The sequence below is a fragment of the Bos grunniens genome, chromosome 18, assembly GCF_055505025.1.
Source record: "Bos grunniens cultivar Pamir isolate PY7600 chromosome 18, Bosgru_T2T1.0, whole genome shotgun sequence".
In the NCBI taxonomy this organism is placed as follows: Eukaryota; Metazoa; Chordata; class Mammalia; order Artiodactyla; family Bovidae; genus Bos; species Bos grunniens.
In genome coordinates this window covers 59,322,389-59,334,578 of record NC_141182.1, presented here as the reverse complement: position 1 = coordinate 59,334,578, position 12,190 = coordinate 59,322,389, and positions in this window count along the sequence as shown.

Genomic DNA, 12,190 nt, shown 5'->3' with positions numbered 1-12,190 from the left:
ACCCCATGCCTGAGGGGCGGCAGCCGGGAGGAGCTACCCCGCGTCCGAGGTCAGGGGCGGCAGCCGGGAGGAGCTACCCCACGTCGGAGGTTAGGGGCGGCGGCCGAGAAGAGCTATCCCACGCCGGAGGCCAGGGGCCGCGTCCTAGAGGAGCAACCCTACCTTCAAAGAGCGGTGGCTGCGTGGGCGCAGTAGGGCCTAGAGGAGCTATTGCACGTTCAAGGTCAGAAGGGGCGGTGGTGAGGAATAACCCTCGTCCAAGGTAAGGAGCAGTGGCTGCAGTTTGTTGGAGCAGCCTTGAAGAGATACCCCAGTTCCAAGGTAAGAGAAACCCAAGTAAGACTGTAGGTGTTGCAAGAGGGCATCAGAGGGCAGACACACTGAAACCATACTCACAGAAAACTAGTCAATCTAATCACACTAGGACCACAGCCTTGTCTAACTCAATGAAACTAAGCCATGCCGTGTGGGGCCACCCAAGATGGGCAGGTCATGGTGGACAGGTCTGACAGAATGTGGTCCACTGGAGAAGGGAATGGCAAACCACTTCAGTATTCTTGCCTTGAGAACGCCATGAATAGTATGAACCGCATGAAAAGGCAAAATGATAGGATATTGAAAGAGGAACTCCCCAGGTCAGTAGGTGGCCAATATGCTACTGGAGATCAGTGGAGAAATAACTCCAGAAAGAATGAAGGGATGGAGCCAAAGCAAAAAGAATACCCAGCTGTGGATGTGACTGGTGATAGAAGCAAGGTCCGATGCTGTAAAGACCAATATTGCATAGGAACCTGGAATGTCAGGTTCATGAATCAAGGCAAATTGGAAGTGGTTCAAGAGATGGCAAGAGTGAATGTCGGCATTCTAGGAGTCAGCGAACTAAAATGGACTGGAATGGGTGAATTTAACTCAGATGACCATTATATCTACTACTGCAGGCAGGAATCCCTCAGAAGAAATGGACTAGACATCATGGTCAACAAAAGAGTCCAAAATGCAATACTTGGATGCAGTCTCAAAAATGACAGAATGATCTCTGTTCATTTCCAAGGCAAACCATTCAATATCACAGTAATCCAAGTCTATGCCACAACCAGTAATGCTGAAGAAGCTGAAATTGAATGGTTCTATGAAGACCTACAAGACCTTTTAGAACTAACACCCAAAAAAGATGTCCTTTTCATTATAGGGGACTGGAATGCAAAAGTAGGAAGTCAACAAACACCTGGAGTGACAGGCAAATTTGGCCTTGGAGTACAGAATGAAGCAGGGCAAAGGCTAACAGAGTTCTGCCAAGAAAATGCACTGGTCATAGCAAACACCCTCTTCCAACAACACAAGAGAAGACTCTACACATGGACATCACCAGATGGTCAACACTGAAATCAGATTGATTATATTCTTTGCAGCCAAAGATGGACAAGCTCTATACAGTGAACAAGACCAGGAGCTGACTGTGGCTCATATCATGAACTCCTTATTGCCAAATTCAGACTGAAATTGAAGAAAGTAGGGAAAACCACTAGACCATTTAGGTATGATCTAAATAAAATCCCTTATGATTATACAGTGGAAGTGAGAAATAGATTTAAGGGTCTAGATCTGATAGATAGAGTGCCTGATGAGCTATAGAATGAGGTTCGTGACACTGTACAGGAGACAGGGATTAAGACCATCCCCATGGAAAAGAAATGCAAAAAGGCAAAATGGCTGTATGGGGAGGCCTTACAAATAGCTGTGAAAAGAACAGAAGCGAAAAGCAAAGGAGAAAAGGAAAGATATGAGCATCTGAATGCAGAGTTCCAAAGAATAGCAAGAAGAGATAAGAAAGCCTTCTTCAGCAATCAATGCAAAGAAATAGAGGAAAATAACAGAAAGGGAAAGACTAGAGATCTCTTCAAGAAAATTAGAGATACCAAGGGAACATTTCATGCAAAGATGGGCTCGATAAAGGACAGAAATGGTATGGACCTAACAGAAGCAGAAGATATTAAGAAGAGATGGCAAGAATACACAGAAGAACTGTACAAAAAAGATCTTCACGACCCAGATAATCACGATGGTGTGATCACTCACTTAGAGCCAGACATCCTGGAATGTGAAGTCAAGTGGGCCTTAGAAAGCATCACTACGAACAAAGCTAGTGGAGGTGATGGAATTCCAGTTGAGCTATTTCAAATCCTGAAAGATGATGCTGTGAAAGTGCTGCACTCAATATGCCAGCAAATTTGGAAAACTCAGCAGTGGCCACAGGACTGGAAAAGGTCAGTTTTCATTCCAACCCCAAAGAAAGGCAATGCCAAAGAATGCTCAAACTACCGCACACTTGCACTCATCTCACACGCTAGTAAAGTAATGCTCAAAATTCTCCAAGCCAGGCTTCAGCAATATGTGAACCGTGAACTTCCTGATGTTCAAGCTGGTTTTAGAAAGGGCAGAGGAACCAGAGATCAAATTGCCAACATCCGCTGGATCATGGAAAAAGCAAGAGAGTTCCAGAAAAACATCTATTTCTGTTTTATTGACTCTGCCAAAGCCTTTGACTGTGTGGATCACAATAAACTGTGGAAAATTCTGAAAGAGATGGGAATACCAGACCACCTGATCTGCCTCTTGAGAAATCTGTATGCGGGTCAAGAAGCAACAGTTAGATCTGGACATGGAACAACAGACTGGTGCCAAATAGAAAAAGGAGTACGTCAAGGCTGTATATTGTTACCCTGCTTATTTAACTTATATGCAGAGTACATCATGAGAAACGCTGAACTGGAAGAAACACAAGCTGGAATCAAGGTTGCTGGGAGAAATATCAATAACCTCAGATATGCAGATGACACCACCCATATGGCAGAAAGTGAAGAGGAACCAAAAAACCTCTTGATGAAGGTGAAAGAGGTGAGTGAAAAAGTTGGCTTAAAGTTCAACATTCAGAAAACGAAGATCATGGCATCTGGTCCCATCACTTCCTAGGAAATAGATGGGGAAACAGTGGAAACAGTGTCAGACTTTATATTTCTGGGCTCCAAAATCACTGCAGATGGTGACTGCAGCCATGAAATTAAAAGACGCTTACTCCTTGGAAGGAAAGTTATGACCAACCTAGATAGCATATTGAAAAGCAGAGACATTACTTTGCCAACAAGGTTCCATCTGGTCAAGGCTATGGTTTTTCCAGTGGTCATGTATGGACGTGAGTGTTGGACTTTGAAGAAAGCTGAGCGCCGAAGAATTGATGCTTTTGAACTGTGGTGTTGGAGAGGACTCTCGAGACTCCCTTGGACTGCAGGGAGGTCCAGCCAGTCCATTCTGAGGGAGATCAGCCCTGGGATTTCTTTGGAAGCACTGACGCTAAAGCTGAGACTCCAGTACTTTGGCCACTTCATGCGAAGGGTTGACTCATTGGAAAAGACTCTGATGCTGGGAAGGATTGAGGGCAGGAGGAGAAGGGGACAACAGAGGATGAGATGGTTGGATGGCATCATTGGCTTGATGGACATGAGTCTGAGTGAACTCCAGGAGTTGGTGATGGACAGGGAGGCCTGGCGATTCATGGGGTCGTAAAGAGTCGGACATGACTGAGCGACAGAAGTGAACTGAACGTTTAAGCTACAGAGAAAAATTAACTGATAAATATACTGTGAAACGATTATCACAATAAATTTACCTAGCATCCATAATTTCGTATTGATAACCTAAAAAAAGAAAGCAAAATAGGAGAAAAAAACATTTTTTTTCTTTAAATGAGAGCTCCATCATTCTTTAAAATATTCTATACTTTGGAGGACGTGCTTAGTCACTCAGCTGTTTCAGATTCTTTGCGACGCCATGGACCATAGCCTGCCAGGCTCCTCTCTCCGTGGGATTCTCCAGGCAAGAATACTTGAGTGGGTTGCCATGCCCTTCTCCAGGGGATCCTCCCAACACAGGGACCGAACCCAGGTCTTGTTCATTGCAGGCGAATTCTTTCCTGTCTGAGTCACCAGGGAAGCCCAAATGTTAAGTATCTTTCCCCAAAACTTGTTTAGGAAATTACACTAAATAATTTCCATAATGTAATTTCAAGTTGATTATATGTTCAGTGTGAACATAATTAGAATGTTTCACTGTCTATTTGCAAGTTGTAATATATTTTAGGTCTTTATTTTCTAAAGCTATGACAAATCTCTACAGCATATTAAAAAGGAGAGACATTACTTTGCCCACAAAGGCCTGTATAGTAAAGCTATGGTTTTTCCAGTAGTCATGTATGGATATGAGAGCTGGACCATAATGAAGGCTGAGTGGTAAAGAACTGATGCTTTTGAACTGTGATGTTGGAGAAGACTTTTGAGAGTCTCTGGGACTGCAAGGAGGTCAAACCAGTCCATCCTAAAGGAGATTAATCCTGAATATTCACTGGAAGGGTTGATGTTCAAGCTGAAGCTCCAATACTTTGGTCACCTGATGTGAAGAGCCGACTCATTAGAAAAGACCCTGATGCTGGGAAAGATTGAAAGTGGGAGAAGAAGGGGATGACAGAGAATGAGATGGTTGAATGGCATCATCAACTCAATGGACGTGAGTTTGAGCAAGCTCTGGGAGATGGTGAAGGACAGGGAAGCCTGGCCTGCTGCAGTCCATGGGGTTGTAAAGAGTCAAACATGACTGTGCAACTGAACAACAACAACGTTCTCTCAAATGTGGGTAACAAAATCTGAAAAATACAGTCTTCTGAAGATTTGGGATTTATGGATGAACTCCATACCCCCATCAAATCATGGGATCTAATCAACATTTTCAAAACATTCAAAAATGGCAGATTACACGTTATTTTAAAAAACACATGTCAAAATATATCAGTCTTAGCAATATCTTCTTAGATGCACTTCTAGTAGCCAACTCCCACACTTTGGTTTGTTTCAGAGCAGGCTGTTTGATTCAAAATCTCATAGGCATTCTTTTCATTATTCACTTCAATTCAGTCGCTCAGTCCTGTCTGACTCTTTGTGACCCCATGAATCTCAAAACACCAGGCCTCCCTGTCCATCACCAACTTCGAGAGTTCACTCAAACTCATGTCCATCGAGTCGGTGATGCCATCCAGCCATCTCATCCTGTCTTCCCCTACTCCTGCCCTCAATCCCTCCCAGCATCAGAGTCTTTCCCAATGAGTCAACTCTTTGCATGAGGTGGCTAAAATATCGGAGTTTCAGCTTTAGCATCAGTCCTTCCAATGAACACCCAGGACTGATCAACTTTAGAATGGACTGGTTGCATCTCCTTGCAGTCCAAGGGACTCTCAAGAGTCATCTCCAATACCACAGTTCAAAAGCATCAATTCTTCAGCACTCAGCTTTCTTCACAGTCCAACTCTCACATCCACACATGACTACTGGAAAAACCATAGCCTTGACTAGATGGAACTTTGTTGGAAAAGTAATGTCTCTGCCTTTTAATATGCTGTCCAGTTTGGTTATAACTTTCCTTCCAAGGAGTAAGCGTCTTTTAATTTCATGGCTGCAGTCACCATCTGCAGTGATTTTGGAGCCCAAAAAATTAAAAGTCTGACACTGTTTCCACTGTTTCCCCATCTATTTCCCATGAAGTGATGGGACCAGATGCCATGATCTTCGTTTTCTGAATGTTGAGCTTTAAGCCAATTTTTTCACTCTCCACTTTCACTTTAATCAAGAGGCTTTTTAGTTCCTCTTCACTTTCGGCCATATGGGTGGTGTCATCTGCATATCTGAGGTTATTGATATTTCTCCCGGCAATCTTGATTCCAGCTTGTGCTTCTTCCAGCCTAGCATTTCTCATGATGTACTCTGCATATAAGTTAAATAAGCAGGGTGACAATATACAGCCTTGATGTACTCCTTTCCCTATTTGGAACCAGTCTGTTGTTCCATGTCCAGTTCTAACTGTTCTAACTTCTTGACCTGCATATAGGTTTCTCAAGAGGCAGATCAGGTGGTCTGGTATTCCCATCTCTTTCAGAATTTTCCACAGTTTATTGTGATCCACACAGTCAAAGGCTTTGGCTTAGTCAATAAAGCAGAAATAGATGTTTTTCTGGAACTCTCTTGCTTTTTCCATGATCCAGCGGATGTTGGCAATTTGATCTCTGGTTCCTCTGCCTTTTCTAAAACCAGCTTGAACATCTGGAAGTTCACGGTTCACATATTGCTGAAGCCTGGCTTGGAGAATTTTGAGCATTACTTTACTAGAGTGTTCGATGAGTGCAATTGTGGGGTACTTTGATCATTCTTTGGCATTGCCTTTCTTTGGGATTGGAATGAAAACTGATGTTTTCCAGTCCTGTGGCCACTGCTGAGTTTTCCAAATTTGCTGGCATAGCATGATTAGAAGCTCCCATCACTGACTTGGAACCTGAGATCCGTATCCAGTCCATCCCAAAGACTCATAAACTGAGCTTTCATCATGGTTAGGCTTCATGGTCAGAAATTGAACATTCTCATGATCAGATTGCTCAAGTCCTAATGCCTGGACAACATAAAGACTTTCCTATACTCATTGCATTTGGGAGGTGTTGCTCCAGTGTGTTCCCGAATTTGTGATCTTTGGGTAAAAGCCTTTGCCACACACTTTACATCTGTGTGCTTTCTCTTCAAGATAAATATTCTGCCATCTAGTGATTTGAAGAATAACATGAAGCTTCACCATATTCAGTTCAGTTTAGTTCAGTCGCTCAGTCGTGTCCGACTCTTTGTGACCCCAAGAATCGCAGCATACCAGGCCTCCCTGTCCATCACCAACTCCCGGAGTTCACTCAAACTCATATCCATCGAGTCAGTGATGCCATCCAGCCATCTCATTGAGCAATGCCAAAGAATGCTCAAACTACCACACAATTACACTCATCTTACATGCTAGTAAAGTAATGCTCAAAATTTTCCAAGCCAGGCCTCAGCGCTACGTGAACTGTGAACTTCCAGATGTTCAAGCTGGTTTTAGAAAAGGCAGAGGAACCAGAGATCAAATTGCCAACATCCACTGGATCATGGAAAAAGCAAGAGAGTTCCAGAAAAACATCTATTTCTGCTTTATTGACTATGCCAAAGACTTTGACTGTGTGCATCACAATAAACTGTGGAAAATTCTGAAAGAGTTGGGAATACCAGACCACCTGACCTGCCTCTTGAGAAATTTGTATGCAGGTCAGGAAGCAACAGTTAGATCTGGATATGGAACAACAGACTGGTTCTGAATAGGGAAAGGAGTACGTCAAGGCTGTATATTGTCACCCTGCTTATTTAACTTATATGCAGAGTACATCATGAGAAACGCTGGGCTGGAAGAAGCACAAGCTGGAATCAAGATTGCCGGGAGAAATATCAATAACCTCAGATATGCAGATGACACCACCCTTATGGCAGAAAATGAAGAGGAACTATAAAGCCTCTTGATGAAAGTGAAAGAGGAGAGTGAAAAAGTTGGCTTAAAGCTCAACATTCAGAAAACTAAGGTCATGGCATCTGGTCCCATCACTTCATGGGAAATGCATGGGGAAACAATGGAAACAGTGTCAGACTTTTTTTTTTTTTGAGCTCCAAAATCACTGCAGATGGTGATTGCAGTCATGAAATTAAAAGATGCTTACTCCTTGGAAGGAAAGTTATGACCAACCTAGATAGCATATTGAAAAGCAGAGATATTACTTTGCCAACAAAAGTCCATCAAGGCTATGGTTTTTCGAGTGCTCATGTAAGGATGTGAGAGTTGGATGGTGAAGAAAGCTGAGCACCGAAGAATTGATGCTTTTGAACTGTGGTGTTGGAGAAGACTCTTGAGAGTCCCTTGGACTGCAAGGAGATCCAACCAGTCCATCCTAAAGGAGATCAGTCCTGGGGTTTCATTGGAAGGACTGATGCTGAAGCTGAAACTCCAATACTTTGGCCACCTGATGCGAAGAGTTGACTCATTGGAAAAGACCCTAGTGCTGGCAGGGATTGGGGGCAGGAGGAGAAGGGGACAACAAAGGATGAGATGGCTGGATGGCATCACCGACTTGATGGACATGAGTTTGAGTGAACTCCGGGAGTTGGTGATGGACAGGGAGACCTGGCATGCTGTGATTTATGGGGTCACAAAGAGTGGGACAGGACTGAGCGACTGAACTGAACTGAACTGAACAGACCAAAGAGGCTTCCCAGGTGGCTCAGTGGTAAGGAATCGCCCTGCCAATGGAGATGCAAGAGATGGGGGTTTTATCCCTCAGTCAAAAGATCCCCAGGATTAGGAAATAGCAACCCACTCCAGTATTCTTGCCTGGGAGATCCCATGGACACAGCAGCCTGCCGGGCTATACTCCATGGGGTCTCAAATAGTTGGAAATGTCTGAGCATAGAGACCATTTTATATTTTTCTTTGATTCTAGAACTCATACCAGTAACCAGCATCACTGAAAATAATCCCCTAAAATGAAGCGTCTCTGTAGTCAATTTATTTCCCTGGTCATATAAAGCAGAAAAAGACAGTAATACACCTCTCTAACACTTGAGAAAGAACTGCAGCTCCACCACCAGCTGCAAAGATGAAATTCTAAGCTAGTTACTGAACAAGTGTTTTGGGATATTTACAAAATTATCAAGTGCCATGTCGCAAGTATAATAACTTTCCCCCATAAATTACTATATATTTCGTGCACGATATATGTTACCTCAGGATTCTACACTGAAAGGAAATTAGACCACGGGCCTCTCAAGATAACAACTGAATTTACTTGGGGAGAAAAGGCTGGGGGATTAGGAAGGTCCGAAGTGACCCGAGACCACAGATATGGAGTAGAGGGGACCCTACACTCGGAGCTTAACAAGACTACCAAGCAAAAAACAGTAGCTCAGAAATCTATTTAAAATTAAACTTAAAAATCACCACCAGCAAATCATTTTCGTAGCCTATACAGCAACTGAACATTCTATTTAACTTTTCAGCACTGCTTTATTATAAGACATAGGTTGCAAAAAATAATAAGCTATTTGTATTGTAAACTGAAAAGAACGAGAATCATAGAGTAGATCTACAGTAGAGCAGCAATCTCTTCTGAGGATGGCAAGAAAAACAGACATTTCAACTGCAACTTTAGATTCGCAATCAAGTTGATGGAAACAAATAGCCCCAGGCCATTCACCTTAAAACCTAAATAAAGAAACAAACAATCAGCCAACCAGAGGTGTAGAATTGGTATAGAATTTAAAGGCTCAAGAGACAGTTTTCTATGACCGTTAACCTGGGGTATCCTCTAATACACATTAATGAAGTCTCCTTTATGTACAGTTGGGAAGGTTCCCTGGAGGAGGAAATGGCAACCCACTCCAGTATTTTTGCCTAGAGAATCCCATGGACAGAGGAGCCTGGTGGGCTACAGTCCATGAGGTCGCAAAAAGTCGGCCACGACTGAGCGACTAATACTAATACACTATTCCTGGGGAGTGAGCACCTACCAAGTCTCAGCTTCACGAATTGCTGTAAACTCACGTCCTTCTAGTGGAGACACCAGAGACTCCCAATCGGTAGGTTCCAGAGGAAAGGGACAATAAGGGGCGGAGCCTAGGACACATGCCTGCATCTGGACCTGACAAGGCGGGGACGGGCAGGGCCAAACCTGGCCGAGCCTACACTTACCTGCTTGTTCCTCTGGTTCCAGAGGTGTCTTGTCAGGGTTAAGTAGTACCTGAGGGTCTCTCACGTCTTGTGTTGCATCAATCATTGCTCATTAGTTTAAGTAACTGTAACACTTTTAATAAAACCTAAAAATTCTGTGGGATAATCACAATGGAAAGAAAGAAGGTTTAGGCATAACATTTGGAGTCCTGCATGTCCGACGACAGAGGATGAGATGGTTGGATGGCATCACCGACACAATGAGTTTGAATAAACTCTGGGAGTTGGTGATGGACAGGGAGGCCTGGCATGCTGCAGTCCACGGGGTCACAAAGAGTCGGACATGACTGAGCAACTGAACCAAACTGTACCTGGAGTCCTGCTGATGAGGCTGAAGTGATTCAGAGGCCTGGAAACTGAAACCTGGTCTGGTGGCCAGGTTGAGGTTGGGTAGGGGTTGATGTGGACTGGGGCTGGATGTGGGGTACTAGCTGAACCCACGAATATTCCTGCAATTGGAATTAATTCAAACAGTTTAAGTAAACAAGAACTGGTTTTGTGTAGGGATGACAAGCTAGAATGTGAAACACACAACTCTTAGAAAGGGCTACTTCATACTAACACTTTTAAGGAGAAAAATGGCTTGACATTCCACTTCTTCAAGGATCAAGCTTATTAGTCACTGCAGTGGCCCAGCAAAAGTGCACCCTGAGGGGAATGCAGGATTGAGAAAAGCAGGCACCATACTGTGCTTTGGACATTCTGGCCTTGGTATTTCAGGAAGGGTCTCTTGGGTCCATCCACCTCTTCAGCAAGTCTAGAGAAGTTTTGGGAAGTCTCTCCTGGTTTTCAGATCTCCCAGTTATTGGTTGATGACCCCAGTTTTGTTTGGCAGTGTATTAACATACATAACACCCAGTTAAAAGACACTGAGTAGAACTTCCCTGGTGGTCCGGTGGTAAATAATCTACCTGCCAATGCATAGGACCCGGGTTTGATTCCTGGTGTGAGAGGATACCACATGCCTCGTAGAAACTAAGCCTGTGGAACACAAGTACTGAGCCTTTGCTCTAAAGCCTGTGCTCTGCAACAATAGTAACCCCAGCAATGAGAAGCCTGTACGGAAGTTACTAGAAAGTCACTTCTGCTTGCTGCAACTAGAAAATTCCATGTACAGCAAAAAAGGGCTCAGCATAGCCAAAAAACAGACATTGAGTCCTCTGGACTCACCAAAAGAAGCATCAAAATGCCAGTCTCCAACCATACCCCAGCCAAGTTTATGTGGACAATTCATAGCCCCATTGCTGCAAAAAGAGAAAGAAGCCAGCACAATGAAGACTTCAGTTCAGTTCAGATCATTCACTCAGTCGTGTCCAACTCTTTGCGACCCAATGAATTGCAGCACCCCAGGCCTCCCTGTCCATCACCAACTCCCGGAGTTCACTCAGACTCATGTCCATCGGAGTCAGTGATGCCATCCAGCCATCTCATCCTCTGTCATCCCCTTCTCCTCCTGCCCCCAATCGCTCCCAGCATCAGAGTCTTTTCCAATGAGTCAACTCTTCACATGAGGTGGCCAAAGTACTGGAGCTTCAGCTTTAGCATCATTCCTTCCAAAGAAATCCCAGGGCTGATCTCCTTCAGAATGGTCTGGTTGGATATCCTTGCAGTCCAAGGGACTCTCAAGAGTCTTCTCCAACACCACAGTTCAAAAGCATCAATTCTTTGGCGCTCAGCCTTCTTCACAGTCCAACTCTCACATCCATACATGACCACAGGAAAAACCATAGCCTTGACTAGACGAACCTTTGTTGGCAAAGTAATATCTCTGCTTTTCAATATGCTATCTAGGTTGGTCATAACTTTCCTTCCAAGCACTAAGCGTCTTTTAGTTTCATGGTTGCAGTCACCATCTGCAGTGATTTTGGAGCCCAGAAAAATAAAGTCTGACACTGTTTCCATTGTTTCCCCATCTATTTCCCAGGAAGTGATGGGACCGGATGCCATGATCTTCGTTTTCTGAATGTGAGCTTTAAGCCAACTTTTTCACTCTCCACTTTCACTTTCATCGAGAGCCTTTTTAGTTCCTTTTCACTTTCTGCCATGAGGGTGGTGTCATCTGCATATCTGAGGTTATTGATATTTCTCCCGGCAATCTTGATTCCAGCTTGTGCTTCTTCCAGCCCAGCGTTTCTCATGATGTACTCTGCATATAAGTTAAATAAGCAGGGTGACAATATACAGCCTTGACGTACTCCTTTCCCTATTCAGAACCAGTCTGTTGTTCCATGTCCAGATCTCACTGTTGCTTCTTGACCTGCATACAGATTTCTCAAGAGGCAGATCAGGTGGTCTGGTATTCCCATCTCTTTCAGAATTTTCCATAGTTTATTGTGATCCACACAGTCAAAGTCTTTGGCATAGTCAATAAAGCAGAAATAGATGTTTTTCTGGAACTCTCTTGCTTTTTCCATGATCCAGCGGATGTTGGCAATTTGATCTCTGGTTCCTCTGCCCTTTCTAAAACCAGCTTGAACATCAGGAAGTTCACGGTTCACATATTGCTGAAGCCTGGCTTGGAGAATTT